General features: G+C 35.6%; 1 protein-coding gene across 14 annotated transcripts in view; it reads right to left on the bottom strand.

Moving 5' to 3' along the window:
- The window catches only part of myocd (myocardin), a 122,539-nt gene that overhangs the window by 103,720 nt on the left and 3,659 nt on the right, over positions 1-15,160 (bottom strand). For 12 of the 14 annotated variants that reach the window (XM_067369497.1, XM_067369502.1, XM_067369508.1 and 9 more), the window contains 2 exons: positions 9,878-9,942; positions 9,286-9,484 (listed from right to left, as the gene is read on the bottom strand). The gene's annotated coding sequence lies outside the window, so the exon portion shown is untranslated. Of the gene's footprint in view, positions 1-9,285; positions 9,485-9,620; positions 9,760-9,877; positions 9,943-15,160 lie in introns of those variants that run through there. The other 2 variants (XM_067369500.1, XM_067369499.1) reach the window with 2 other exon arrangements.

Raw genomic sequence — 15,160 nt, 5'->3', positions numbered from 1 at the left:
CTTTTAAGAAATTCAGGAAAAGTCCCAGTTATGTCTGTGTGTATGACACATCATGTGCACACCTGAGAGACAGGTACGAGTGTTGAACACACGGTTCGGTCTCTGCAGGTGAAGCGCAGGTGGATTTATGTCTGCTGGTAGAGTCTCCTTCCTCCTGTCAGCCGCTTTCCCATGGATCTCTCAGACGGCCGAGGCTTTTCCAGCACCTGAACAGCATTACGCTCCTCCAGCACTTTCTGAGCAACATCTGCACCTCGTTTCTGATGCCGTTCCCGATTCAAAGCGAGTGGCGAGGAATCCCTCAGCCTGTTTGACACATTACAGCGGGATCTTTCATTACACAGCTATGATTTTCCATCGCTGTCGAACACGAGACCTGATGCGCGGCTGCCACGCAAACCCCTCGCCCATGAATCTTCAGACAAACAGTCCATCTGCATCCAGGAGCACAAATCATGCTGGAGATAAACCTCGTTCAGCTTCTACCTGACAGAGCCGAAGGCCTGGCCGTCTCCAGACGAACACGCTGGAATGTTCCACCTGTTTATCCTGCGTTCTCCTACTGTAAACCACTCCCGACGAATGGTTTTCTTCTCTGGACAACAAAGCTAAATATTGTACACTGTGTATATGTGTTTAGATTACTGTCAAGCTCTTTATGATCAGTGGAAACAGCCAGGTTTTTATAATCAAAACTTTTTTCACCTTGCGCTTCTACATTTTATTTGTGACATACACATACGTCCTATAGAAATATACAACCTGTGTGGAAAAGGCCGTACGTTATTCTTGGTACACCTAGTTCAGGACAGACGCACTTTTGAGAAGACGACTGTGAAGTCTCTGAAACGGGCGATCGGCGAGTGTTTTAACACTTTGAGTTTCATTCAGGCTGAGGAAGGAGGTTATGGTGCATTTTATGCAGTCTGATGTTAATAATTAAGAAACAGAGGAATGTGAGATATGCAAACAAAAACAGTCATGGAGGGGATTTCAGTCACGGTTATGAGGACAAGGAGCTACGCCAGCCGACCCTGATGGTAACCACACAAAAATAAATAAATACTTAAAAAAATAAAATAAAAAAATAAACACAGATCTGGGAAATATCCCTGTTTATAAATGTATGACATCCACCATTAAATAAAACACATAATAAAACAAAACAAAACAAAACAAAACAAAACGAAGTAAAGTAAAGTAAAGTAAAGTAAAATAAAATAAACAGAATGGGAAATATTGCTGTTTATAAATGTATGACATCCACCGTTAAATAAAACACATAATAAAACAAAACAAAACAAAACAAAACGAAGTAAAGTAAAGTAAAGTAAAGTAAAATAAAATAAACAGAATGGGAAATATTGCTGTTTATAAATGTATGACATCCACCATTAAATAAAACACATAATAAAACAAAACAAAACAATAAAATAAAATAAAATAAAATAAAATAAAATAAAATAAAATAAAATAAAATAAATATAAAACACAGAATGGGAAATATTGCTGTTTATAAATGTATGACATTCACCATCAAATAAAATACAAAACAATACAAAATAAAATAAAATAATAAAATAAAATAAAATAATAAAATAAAATAAAATAAAATAAAATAAAATAAAATAAAAAAATAAAATAAAATAAAATAAAGTAAAATAAAATAAAATAAAATAAAATACAGATCTGGAAAACACGAAATATATACATGCATGTAATCCAACATAAAGTGAAATAAAGTAAAGTAATAAAATAAAATATAGTAAAATAAAATAGTTATAATAGCTGCTGCAAGTTTTCTTTAAGTGAACATAACATCACATTTAGAGTTCACTTTTTATATATTATTTTTGCACTTGAAATATACTTGAAAAATTTTTGCACTTGAAATATGTTCCTATTTAGGTATTATATTTTTATACTGGAAATACCTTTAAATGTACTTTAACTCTTTCCATTTTAAAAACACTTTATTCTAGCTTAATGAATCATTTTTTTTCATCAACACTTAAATGTGGGTAAGTTTCATTTAAAAAGAAGAAAATAAAGGAAACATTTTAAACAAAAAGCTGAGAAAAATTGCATTTTTGTCAAAGACTATGTCCGGCTGGGATTCAGAACGATGATCAAACACAGATGGAGTAGATCGAGTCCATAAACACCCCAAAGCTTCATTTATATGCTGTTTGATGTTTGATGATCACTTTACTTTATATTTGCGTGAGTAATCTTCTATCGCTTGTTTCAGCTGCTTCTTCTCCTGCATTTTGATCCTGTACTCTTTCAGAAGATGCGTAACAGCGCCCCCTACCGTATATAACCTGAAAACTCAGTCAATGGCAAGGAAAGAGTGAAGCAGATTTGAAGTAAATTCCTATGAACACTACTCACAAAAATTCAGATATGCAGAATTAGGAACATATCTGTTTTCTTCATAAATCAATATTTTCAAACAATGACTTTTATACTATACTTTCAAGTATATCTCGATCAAGAGTCCAAGTATAGGCCAAATATACTTAGACTTTTCTGTCAGTATAAGTCAAGTGCAATTTTTGTGTATTTCTCAGTACATAAAGTACATTTCTGAGAAGAATATAAAAAGTAGACTGAAAGTATAATTTCTTATTTTTAGTTTAAAACAACTATAGTAATAGCACAGTGGAATAAACCTCTTTTTCGTAAGAGTGCGCCCCTGTTTTTTTGGTTCAACCCTTGTTCTAGCCATAGGCATGTAAACAACACGGTTCTGTAGCCAAGTAGCCTAATAGCTGGTGTGATTGCTCTAATATCCACGATAAGAGGCTCGATAAGAGCGTTCACATCATTTCTGTCATCAGGTTCACATCAGCGCTGTCAGAACAACCACATGCCAACAGAAACAGATCCCATGTGTGACAGGACGTGGACCGGCCCGTTCACAGGAGACTCCGTACGGCTTCAGCATTCACATGCCAGGCTTCATTATGCAATATGAGCACTTGTTTTGACTCAGGAAATGAGAGCGCTGAATAACCGGTAGGAAATGAAGCCGGACTCTGCCAGGTTTCAGGCCGTCATTGTCTGCGATAATCAGCGCGATCAGAATTCAACACGATTACTGTTCATGTTTCTGCTTTCAGCACTTGGCCTGTCCGTTCGATTCCACAAAGCACTTCTCCAGCGTTTTATTGCATTAAATGACAAAGATAACGAGCTGTCATCACAGATTTAACTTTATTAAGCTCTTGCTTAATAGCTTTATGAACGAGAACTGAAGGAGAGCTTTAATATAGTGATATTTTGAAAGTCAGCTGAAAGCATCCAAAAAATGTAATGACTTTAAAAAATAGTGACATTTGGGATAGTTTGGAAAGTCTCTGGCATGCACAGGCTGATATCATCAGATAAGCACGCTTGTTCCCATGTGATAAGAGCTACCAAACCGTTTACTGGGAAATGGCCGCAAAGTGCCACACTGAATTTTTTCTACTCCAAAGTGCTCTGGTGACAGCGACCGTTTTCCAGAGTCAGCCAGTCAAATGTCACTAAATTAAAAAATCTTAAGTGGTGTGCTTGGTAATTTTGATTCATTTTAGCAATTTGGCTGCATGTTTTTGTATTTACTTTCCTTAAACTCTAGGCCAAGATCAGCCCATTACAACATGCTGTTCACAACATCTTTATGAAAACAACCTCAGAAGCACCAGAGTCAAGCTCAGACACGTCAAACAGACCCGCTTAAAGGGACAGATCACCCGAAAACTAGTGTCGCACTGAAACATCAAACATTGAAATTAAAGTTTTCATTTAGCCAACAACTGAAACCAAAAATAGCATTAATTTAATCATAAAGTTACAAACATTTAAATTGCACATAAGATACTTTTTAATGACGTAATTGTGTTTCTACTCCAATTTGTTGTTGAAATATAAACCTTTGCAAGTGTTTTCAGATTTAATCGAACATGCATTAAATAAAGACATCAAGTTCTGAATTCACTATGACGGAAGGACTTTTATTATGAAACTCATTGCTGAGAGCATTAGTGCCCGCCCACCTTTACAGCGGAGCTGGTTCCGGAATTATTTTTTCCATTCATTTCTCACATAGGGATTTTAAATAGTTTTAAGCCATGAACCAAACCAACCATGAGGAGAATCTCAACATTACAAAATAATAATAATAAAAAACAAAGATATGACATCCAAAGTATGTAAGCTAGTACAACTAGATCTCTTTTATTGAATCCAAAAGGTTTTAATTATATTTTTCAACATATAAAGGTATTTTAAAGATTTTGAAGTGTCAAAAGGTCATTCGGTTTAACCGTCCAAAGGCCAATACAGCCATTTCATTAGTGATTAAAATATCTTAAAATGTAATAAATGTATATATTTTTCATTCTGGCATGATTTTATAACATCATATATCAAAATGGTGTTAATATTATGTGTAGAAGTCGTTGCTTTGTTATGAGAAATAATTAATTTCATTGATGTCATTCAGAGTAACCAATATAAAGGGTCATTCGGTGCAACCGCTATAAAACATGGAAAATGTTGTAATATTTTAAAAACTTGTACTAAATATAAAATGTTTGATTGTCCTTTAGCTAGATATCAGCCTGTTAGCATCGTTAACAGAATATCGTCATTCGGTAAAACCGAAATTTTGGTTAAACCAAATGACTTTTTTTGGTGGCAAATCTTGTAAAAAATGACCAAATCGGTTGACTATAAATAAACACTTTGTTAACACTTAATAAAACTTCAAAATTAAGTATATCTCTATTATATGTTTTGACACTTTTAAAAACCTTCTTCGTCAATGACTCTGATTTGAAAGTATTTGAGAATCGGACAAAAACAAGACTGAACTAAACAGCTTTAATGAGGGAAAGAACTACAATCCCATGAAGCATTGCAAACAGCATAATTAAATTAAAAAAACGATGGAGAAACATAAAACTATTTATTAAATAAAGTTAAGTTAAACACAAAATTGATTAAAGTTGATTAAATATATGCAAACAATATATATTAAGTTTGTTGTAAAATATGCATGTTTAATATGTTTAATGTTTAAATATTTTGAGAGCGTCTCAATTACATCATTTGCAGTGCTTGATGGGAGTGGGCGGAACTAATGAGACTTTCTGATTGGTGGGATTTTCTGCACAGCATCATGGGTAATGTAGTTTTTCACTTGAATTCTGCTGTTAAACACGATTATTTTAAAAATAAGATGAAATAATGTGGGCTGACAGCTTCAACAGCAGCAAATACCATCGATTAACAACCTTGTAGCGCACAGTAGGGCTGACTTCAAAGGTTTATAAGCTATTGTTAAAAATCAATTTCCCTATGGAGTTTTTACACTGTTACGTAAAATAAAATAAGAAAATAAAATAAGAAATAGGACATTTTTTCTCCAGAGTTATATTGGCTGCTGTGCCCATGTTGTTTTGGTTTGCACAATGCTATTAACATTAATCAACCCTTGTTCTCTCCATACAGCAAATGATTTGTTTACATATAAAGAACACATTTCGAAGACTTCTGTCCTTGATGATAACCTCACAGCCTTCTCTCTGAACCGGCACGGCGATACGAGCGGCGTGACAGAACGGTTGCTCAATTATCCTGCAGAATCATTCAGCCACGACTGCGGCCACAAAGGAAGCCGGTGGCGTTCATCAGGAAACGTCATCTGAGCCAGTGAAGCCTGAGGACACTTGTTGCCACAACAGATATTAATCCTAGTGGTCAGCGCTGGACACTGCACTTAATCTGGCAGCATCTCACACGGGTTCAATGAGTCACCAGCGTCCAGAGCGCTCAAACTAGTCTGATTCATGAGGTTTAGCACAAGTCCTCTTGACCACATCCGAGCATTTATCAAACTCTTCAAGCGTAAAGCGATATCTTTGACCACTGATCCCACATGCAGATCAAATACACCGATATACATATATAATATGAAGTAGATGGACAGTTCTTGATCTCTATATCAGCAGTAAGACATTCACAAGCACTGGTCTAACCAATGGAGTGAATCAACTATCTGTTTGATGACCAATGGTAGACGGCGAGAGTGTTCCAGAAAATGGCTTCATTATTTCTGCCAAACATGGTTGTTTTTATCACATCTCAGTACAAACAAACAGCCATGTTGTGGTGAGATTATCACCCTACACTGAAATATTATCCAGTCACATCCTTCTGAAGCATAAGAAAGCAAACAAACAATCACATAATTGAGAATTAAGACGTTTACCCAGTATTTCTCAATATTAGATTTCACGATCGCTGGAGGAATGTGCCAGAACGACTGCACATGTTCACACTTCACGGCCACTGAACACAAACTATGAAAGCCACTTATGGAAATATGCATGATAAATAGGAAACATGAAATGTTTATGCAAATGCAATTAGTAAACTAATGTCGTACAAGTGAAGGGATTGAGAACATCTGCGACCCTTCGGAGCCCGAAGGATGAAAACCAGATGAAGGATCCGGCTCAATTCTGCCCGACGGACCGCACCGAGAATCACTGTCATATTCTCATATCAAAAGAGCCACTTACAGTAAAAGGACTTTATCAAGCTTTGAAAAGCTGCATCTGCTCTTGCGTGGTCCATCTCTGAGCATTCTTTATCGTGAAGAACGCAGACTATCATATGCAAACAGACTGATGTTGTTTATAGTGCATTCTGTTATCAAAATATTTACAGGCCAGCAGAGTTGTGCATTTGACTATAAGCAGATGTTTCATCTACTCACCGCTCACCTACCAAACGACTTCATCTAACCATCCTGCGATGTTACTTTTACACACACAGATAAACTCTTCTTGTGTAAGAGAGAGTTATTGGGGATGTTTTAAAGAAGGTGAGGTAAGGAAATTTGGACTGAGAAAATAAACTCAGTTTTACTATGCAAATATTTCCACAATACTTAAAAATAAAGAGAAATCAATCTTTTTTGAAACAAATCTTTGCCTTCCCAGGTAACAAAAATATGTTCTAAGAATGTTACTATTAAGTTAGGAAAATGTTATTTACAGAATGTTTAAAAAATAAAATTGGATATATGAACGTTAAGGGAACATTCCATTTTATCAGTCTCCAAACATTATGGGAACGTTACTTTTGAATGTTCATTCTGAAACAAGTAGAAACATTTCAAAAACATTAGATGAACATCCAACTATAATGTTTCAGAAAAGCGTTCCACGAACGATGCATAAATAATGTTTTTCTGCTAATGTTTTGAGAACATTATTAAAGAGCAGATAAGTTTGAACAAACATTTTATTAATGTTACTGGAAGAAGGTTTGTTCATAACTTTGAGAGAACTTTGCCAGAACATTCCCTGTCAGCTGGATAGACATTATTAGTTCAGGATTAGTTAACTTCAGAATTAAAATTTACTCCTCCATGTCATCCAAGATGTTCATGTCTTTCTTTCTTCAGTGGAAAAGAAATGAAGGTTTTTGAGGAAATCATTCCAGGATTTTTCTCCATATAGTGGACTTCACTGGGGTTCAACGGGATGAAGGTCCAAATGTCAGTTTCAGTGCAGCTTCAAAGAGCTCTACATGATCCCAGACGAGGAATAAGAGTCTCATCTAGAGAAACCATCGGACATTTACTAAACAAAAATAAACATTATATACTTTTTAACCACAAATGCTCGTCTTGCACTGCTCTGTGATGCTCCACGCATGACGTCATCATGTTGGAAAGGTCACGCGTGACTCCTCCGACATTTTTTGTAAAGAGTCTTTGACATTCGCTTTGTAAACACTGGATCGGTACTTCCGCCTACGTCACGCGTGACCTTTCCAACATGATGACGTCATGCGTGGAGCATCACAGAGCAGTGCAAGACGAGCATTTGTGGTTAAAAAGTATATAATGTTTATTTTTGTTTAGAAAATGTCCGATGGTTTCTCTAGATGAGACTCTTATTCCTTATGGCGTCTCCTCAACATATTAAAATCACGTAGCCAACTGTTCTCTAAAGGCCGAACCAAAGCAGCCAATGGGTGGGCATTATGCAAATGTGTAACATGGTAATGTAGCTCAGTCACAAAATCAACGTCAGAACGACAAACCAGGTGTTTCAGGCTGTACTTACTGTTGGAGAGATTCACTCACCTTGCCGTGGACTGTATGATTGGCAGATTGTTTACATTGACAAAAAGTTATACACACTAAAGAAAAGGTGAAATCAAACAAAAGTAGGTGCCCTTCAAATATAAATGAAATCTTTTGCAAATACTCTTGTGTAATATGATGATCCACTACATTGAATTCTAAGTCAAACGCCTACTTGCTTTCCAAAAGATGATCCGTCATCAATCACTGAAGACAAACAGCAGTTCACAGCTCTAGTGTTTGCTCTGCAGGTGTTCGATTACCAACAGAGAGGATCATTTACCGTGTCTTACACTGCTGTCTCCAGCTAAACTGCTTTATCATTATGCATCTCATTAGCACAAGCAGTAGTGAACAAGTTTTACTTCAAATGATGTGCTTTTGCACTTTCTTGCTGGAATGCAGCATTACTCTATGATTTATCCTCACAAAACAGCAAAGAGTGAAATACATTCAACCCATTACATCAAACGCATGACGAGGAGTGTGCGGATGCAATGAGACGCGCTTTACTCACTGAAATGTAAAATACTCTCAGGTATTTTTCTTCAAGTCGAAATCATTTAAAATGAGCACAATCCTTTTTAATCCCTGTCATAAAACCAGCTATGAACCGGACATTAGGTCAGATCTACAGTAACGACTCCAACACAAGCAGAATGATGCACAAAAACATCCCCACCTCTATTGAAGCAGTTTTTAAGTATACACTGGTGATCAAAAGTTTGGAATAATTAACATTGGAAGAATTAAAAAGTCTCTTCTGCTCACCACGGCTGTGTTTATTTGATCACAAATACAGTAAAAATGTAGATATATTATTCCAATGTAAATCAGCTGTTTTCTATGTGAATATATAGTAAAGTGTAATTTATTCCAGTGATCAAAGTTGAATTTTCAGCATCATTACTCCAGTCTTCAGTGTCACATGATCCTTCAGAAATCATTCTGATATGATGATTTGATGCTCAAGAAACATTTATGAATATTATCAGTGTTGAAAATAGTTGTGCTGCTTCAGATTTTTGATCAGTTATTCCAAACTTTTGACCGGTAGTGTATATATGGTTATCGATTTATAGTCAGGATTTTGGTAAAGCCATACTATGAACTGTAATGTGATGAAGTCATACCTGAGAAGCTTTAAGGACGAACAGCATCGGTCTCCCTCAGAAGAACAGGACGATCATGTGAAGTGAATGTGCTCAGATCATTGTGTCGATGAAAGACTCTTACTGTAAATGTGTGATTACAGGAGCTGTGTCCGTTTCACCTGAGCTTCCTCGTCATTGTGTGAGAGGATTCGGAGAGCTTCAGAGCAGATGTGAGCATCTACGGAGATAATGAACATACATTAAAGATCTCATTACATGTACTGGCAAAGGACTGCTGTACGGACACAACAAAAACAGATATTCGATTCGCACAACAGAAGAATGTACTGTACATAATCAGTTCTGATACGGACCGTATGATTGTAAAACATAATTGACAGAGCCTCACACGATACAGATTAAATGTTGATACACTCCAGTTTAAGGAACCAGATGTTTTCTCGCGACTGCACAAACTGTGTGCTCGTGTGGTTGGAAAAAGAACAGCATCATCAGCCCAAAGCCGACGGGCAAACAGGACCATACAAAATGTGATTTCAGAAAAATGCAGGCTTGATTTACCACTGATAATGCAACGCTTTAAATGAATAAACTGTAGCATGAAACTCACGATTTGCATCACGTTGACGACCGATTCCCGCATCACGCTGCCATATCTGCCGTTTCTATGAGCGTCTGCGTTCACAGGAGGAGATAAAGGGGAAATGTCATTCTGGGCAGGCGGAAGTGGTCAAGTGACATTGCAAACGTCATGCTCTTGGGAAAAAGATGGCTTGCATGCTTTATTTGATATGTGGCACATCTACTGTAGCCCACAGATCCATCAAGGATCACCAGCATTTTATCATTTTGTCATTCACACAAACATATGATGTATATGGGATTTTTGTCATTAAAAAGGATTTGGAAAAACATAATAAGCATTATTTACTGTAAAAATTAAATTGAAATAAAATAAAATTAAATAAATGAATGCATTAAAATAAAATACATATTTTGATTGAAAATAACTGAAAAAAATGAATAAGCATTAATTTACTGTAAAATAATTCCATTAATTATATTTTCATTACATAAAATAAACAAAATGCATTTAAATGTATATTTTGATTGAAAATAATTGAATATATATATAATAAAAAGATGACTGTTACATTTTTAAGTTATATTTCCGCAAGTAATCTGCTTCAAAATTAAATTGTCCATGACTTATTAAGCTAACGGATTTTTTTTCCACCCAAATAATTGCACTAATTTTAATTAAGTCTCAGGTTTGCTCAGAAATCTGAAGTCACTCCTGGTTATCATAAACATTTTTGCCTTCACTTCTCAGTTCAAACTTTTTTCATCAGAGGAGCCCATTAGAGCGTTTGAGATACACAGAATGAAATCCACGTCCTAAAATAACTCCAGCATAACATTTCCTCTTCACTCTGGCAGTTTTACTTTCAGCAATATTCATCTTCTCCAGAGTTCTCTGATGAAGAATCAAGGGAACTTGAGACAAAACAATATTGTTACTTCAACTCGCAGGAATTTGTGGGCAGAAGCTCAAAAAGACAAACCCCTGGAGGATCCGAAGGCCACTGGAGACTCACACAACACAGAGCAACAAACAAACGTTCTGCATGCGACTCGCACATCACACGCCACCGACCCTTCGGTCAGCGTTTCTGGGAAAAACGCGTCCCACGGGCCTGTCGTTTCACACGCTGACCGTTCCACAGAGTCACTTTTATATGTTGTTTTAACAAACTAGTTGTGTTGGAAACAACCAGTCCGCTCCTCCAACCTCAGCCATAAACACAGCGGCAGTGACACAATTACATCACAAAACAACTCAAGGCCATCACTACATTACTGAAAATAACACTCACCTCAGGATGATGTGTTATGAACAAACATGAATTAACAACCAACAATAGCACATAATAATATAAGTCTAGATCAATAAATACTGTAAAAAAGGTTAATGTGTTTTTCTTTAAATAGGTCAATACCTGCTAAAGATCAATTTAAGTAGCATCATATGATCAATTTGACAAGCAACGTCCAATGATCAAACAAATGTACTAAAATGACCAGAATATTTTGCTTTGGGAATCACTTCTAACACGCATTGCAAGAACTATTATGAAATCTCGCTTATAAAAGTAAAACACTTGTTGTGATACTTCATCCCTTGAAAAGCCAACTGATTTCTAATGGCACATTTATCCAGAAAAACTGTGTTTTGGGAGAAATTACAGTTGAAATGAATCTGACATCATTCCACATTTATGGACTATGAATCAACTTTAAAACAGCAGACGGCAATGAAGCACATTTGTCTTAAACCCATGACCATTAGCAAGAACGCACGCTCGTGCTGAAAAACTACAAACTACTCAATGAATGCATGCATAATTTACTTGAAGTCAAAACTTGGCCAGAGTATCAGCAATCTGTGTTACAACAACTGCTTGGCAACATGTTTAAAATTACCAGGACATGAAAACTATTGTTCTTTAGAGCCAGTTCATGAGCACACAGATACGATAACTGTGTTTGCACTTGAGAATATTCTCTGTCCATCACACTCGCAATTAATTCACCTTTTTTAAAGAGTAGAACATATATTATGGGTAACGCTTTATTTTACAGTGCCGTAGTTACACGTTACTACATGTACTTACTACAGTAATAACACTAATGTATGCATAATTACAAGTAACTAACCCTAAACCTAATCCTAACTGTAACTGTATAGTAAGTAAATGTAATTAATTAATAGTACTCAGTACTTATTGGAGTAATTACAATGTAACTACGGTACTTTAAAATAAAGTAACCAAATTATGTATTCAGAAACATATTCTATTGCCTACAAAAGAGATTTATATTCAGCTATAAAACTATAAGGAAATGCAAAATTACAGTTCCAAGGAAATGTTGCTAGTACAAGAAGACAGCTGAAGTTTTTATTTAGTTAACCCACAGTTAGTTAACCCACAGTTAGTACTTCAGTGTGGTTCTTTAATTATCCCATTAGTGCTTCAGTTTAGTTTTTTAATTAACCCACAGTTAGTTAACCCAGAGTTAGTACTTTAGTGTAGTTCTTTAATTATCTCACAGTCAGTTAACCCAGAGTTAGTACTTCAGTGTAATTCTTTAATTAACCCACAGATAGTTAACCCATTAGTGCTTCAGTGTAGTTCTTTAATTATCCCACAGTTAGTTAACCCACAGTTAGTACTTCAGTGTAGTTCTTTAATTAACCCACAGATAGTTAACCCATTAGTACTCCTGTGTAGTTCTTTAATTAACCCACAGATAGTTAACCCATTAGTGCTTCAGTGTAGTTCTTTAATTATCCCACAGTTAGTTAACCCACAGTTAGTACTTCAGCGTAGTTCTTTAATTAACCCACAGATAGTTAACCCATTAGTGCTTCAGTGTAGTTCTTTAATTAACCCACAGTTAGTTAACCCACAGTTAGTACTCCTGTGTAGTTCTTTAATTAACCCAGAGTTAGTTAACCCACAGTTAGTACTTCAGTGTAGTCCTTTAATTAACCCACAGTTAGTTAACCCACAGTTAGTACTCCTGTGTAGTTCTTTAATTAACCCACAGTTAGTTAACCCACAGTTAGTACTTCAGTGTAGTTCTTTAATTAACCCACAGTTAGTTAACCCACAGTTAGTACTCCTGTGTAGTTCTTTAATTAACCCAGAGTTAGTTAACCCACAGTTAGTACTTCAGTGTAGTCCTTTAATTAACCCACAGATAGTTAACCCATTAGTACTCCTGTGTAGTTCTTTAATTATCCCACAGTTAGTTAACCCATTAGTGCTTCAGTGTAGTTCTTTAATTATCCCACAGTTAGTTAACCCAGTTAGTACTTCAGTGTAGTTCTTTAATTAACCCACAGATAGTTAACCCACAGTTAGTACTTCAGCGTAGTTCTTTAATTATCCCACAGTTAGTTAACCCACAGTTAGTACTTCAGTGTAGTTCTTTAATTAACCCACAGATAGTTAACCCATTAGTACTCCTGTGTAGTTCTTTAATTATCCCACAGTTAGTTAACCCACAGTTAGTACTTCAGCGTAGTTCTTTAATTAACCCAGAGTTAGTTAACCCACAGTTAGTACTTCAGTGTAGTTCTTTAATTAACCCACAGTTAGTTAACCCATTAGTGCTTCAGTTTAGTTCTTTAATTAACCCACAGTTAGTTAACCCATTAGTGCTTCAGTTTAGTTCTTTAATTAACCCAGAGTTAGTTAACCCACAGTTAGTACTTCAGTGTAGTTCTTTAATTAACCCACAGTTAGTTAACCCATTAGTGCTTCAGTTTAGTTCTTTAATTAACCCACAGTTAGTTAACCCACAGTTAGTACTTCAGTGTAGTTCTTTAATTAACCCACAGATAGTTAACCCATTAGTACTCCTGTGTAGTTCTTTAATTATCCCAGTTAGTTAACCCAGTTAGTACTTCAGTGTAGTTCTTTAATTATCCCAGTTAGTTAACCCAGTTAGTACTTCAGTGTAGTTCTTTAATTATCCCACAGTTAGTTAACCCAGTTAGTACTTCAGTGTAGTTCTTTAATTATCCCACAGTTAGTTAACCCACAGTTAGTGCTTCAGTGTAGTTCTTTAATTAACCCACAGATAGTTAACCCATTAGTACTCCTGTGTAGTTCTTTAATTATCCCACAGTTAGTTAACCCACAGTTAGTACTTCAGCGTAGTTCTTTAATTAACCCAGAGTTAGTTAACCCATTAGTGCTTCAGTGTAGTTCTTTAATTAACCCACAGATAGTTAACCCACAGTTAGTGCTTCAGTGTAGTTCTTTAATTAACCCACAGATAGTTAACCCATTAGTACTCCTGTGTAGTTCTTTAATTATCCCAGTTAGTTAACCCAGTTAGTACTTCAGTGTAGTTCTTTAATTATCCCACAGTTAGTTAACCCAGTTAGTACTTCAGTGTAGTTCTTTAATTATCCCACAGTTAGTTAACCCAGTTAGTACTTCAGTGTAGTTCTTTAATTATCCCACAGTTAGTTAACCCAGTTAGTGCTTCAGTGTAGTTCTTTAATTAACCCACAGATAGTTAACCCATTAGTACTCCTGTGTAGTTCTTTAATTATCCCACAGTTAGTTAACCCACAGTTAGTACTTCAGCGTAGTTCTTTAATTAACCCAGAGTTAGTTAACCCATTAGTGCTTCAGTGTAGTTCTTTAATTAACCCACAGATAGTTAACCCATTAGTGCTCCTGTGTAGTTCTTTAATTAACCCACAGTTAAGCAAACATCTCAATCCCTGAAGTTTCCTTTATGAAATCATACTGTGAAATACCACAAACAATATTTCATGGTTATGTAACAGTTCCTATGACATTTTTAATAGTAATTTTGTGTCCTGCTGAAAACAAAAGGGAGGTAATATTGTAGCTAATACTGTACATAATAAATATGTATTACTGGCCCCACTAATTATTCTATAAATAAATTAATTCAACAAAGGTAATCTCTTTTACTACATATTTTAATGGTTAAAATGTATACTCTACATGTTTGACCACTTATGAACTATCATTTACCATTTGTTGTTTATGCGACTAATGTGCCCGACTATCACCATTCATGTCTATGCAGCCAATAACTAAATTATTATTAGAGCACAAAATTGTTTACAAGAAAACACATTTCTTCATTAATGTAGTCACTTAATTTTGCTTTCAAAATGCACCAGATTTATGCATTTAAATGTAAAATGTCCACATTTTCTCGCCCGGACCACGCTAGAAGGGCTGATGTCCACCCACCACAGTCTCACTAAATTCTGTGGGAAACACTGGATTGTGTCATTTCTTAATAAATAGCTTCTTGAGAACAGAAGTTAAGAACA

Source organism: Chanodichthys erythropterus, chromosome 19 (genome assembly GCF_024489055.1).
Source record: "Chanodichthys erythropterus isolate Z2021 chromosome 19, ASM2448905v1, whole genome shotgun sequence".
In the NCBI taxonomy this organism is placed as follows: domain Eukaryota; kingdom Metazoa; phylum Chordata; class Actinopteri; order Cypriniformes; family Xenocyprididae; genus Chanodichthys; species Chanodichthys erythropterus.
This window is presented reverse-complemented; position numbering and strand designations above follow the sequence as displayed.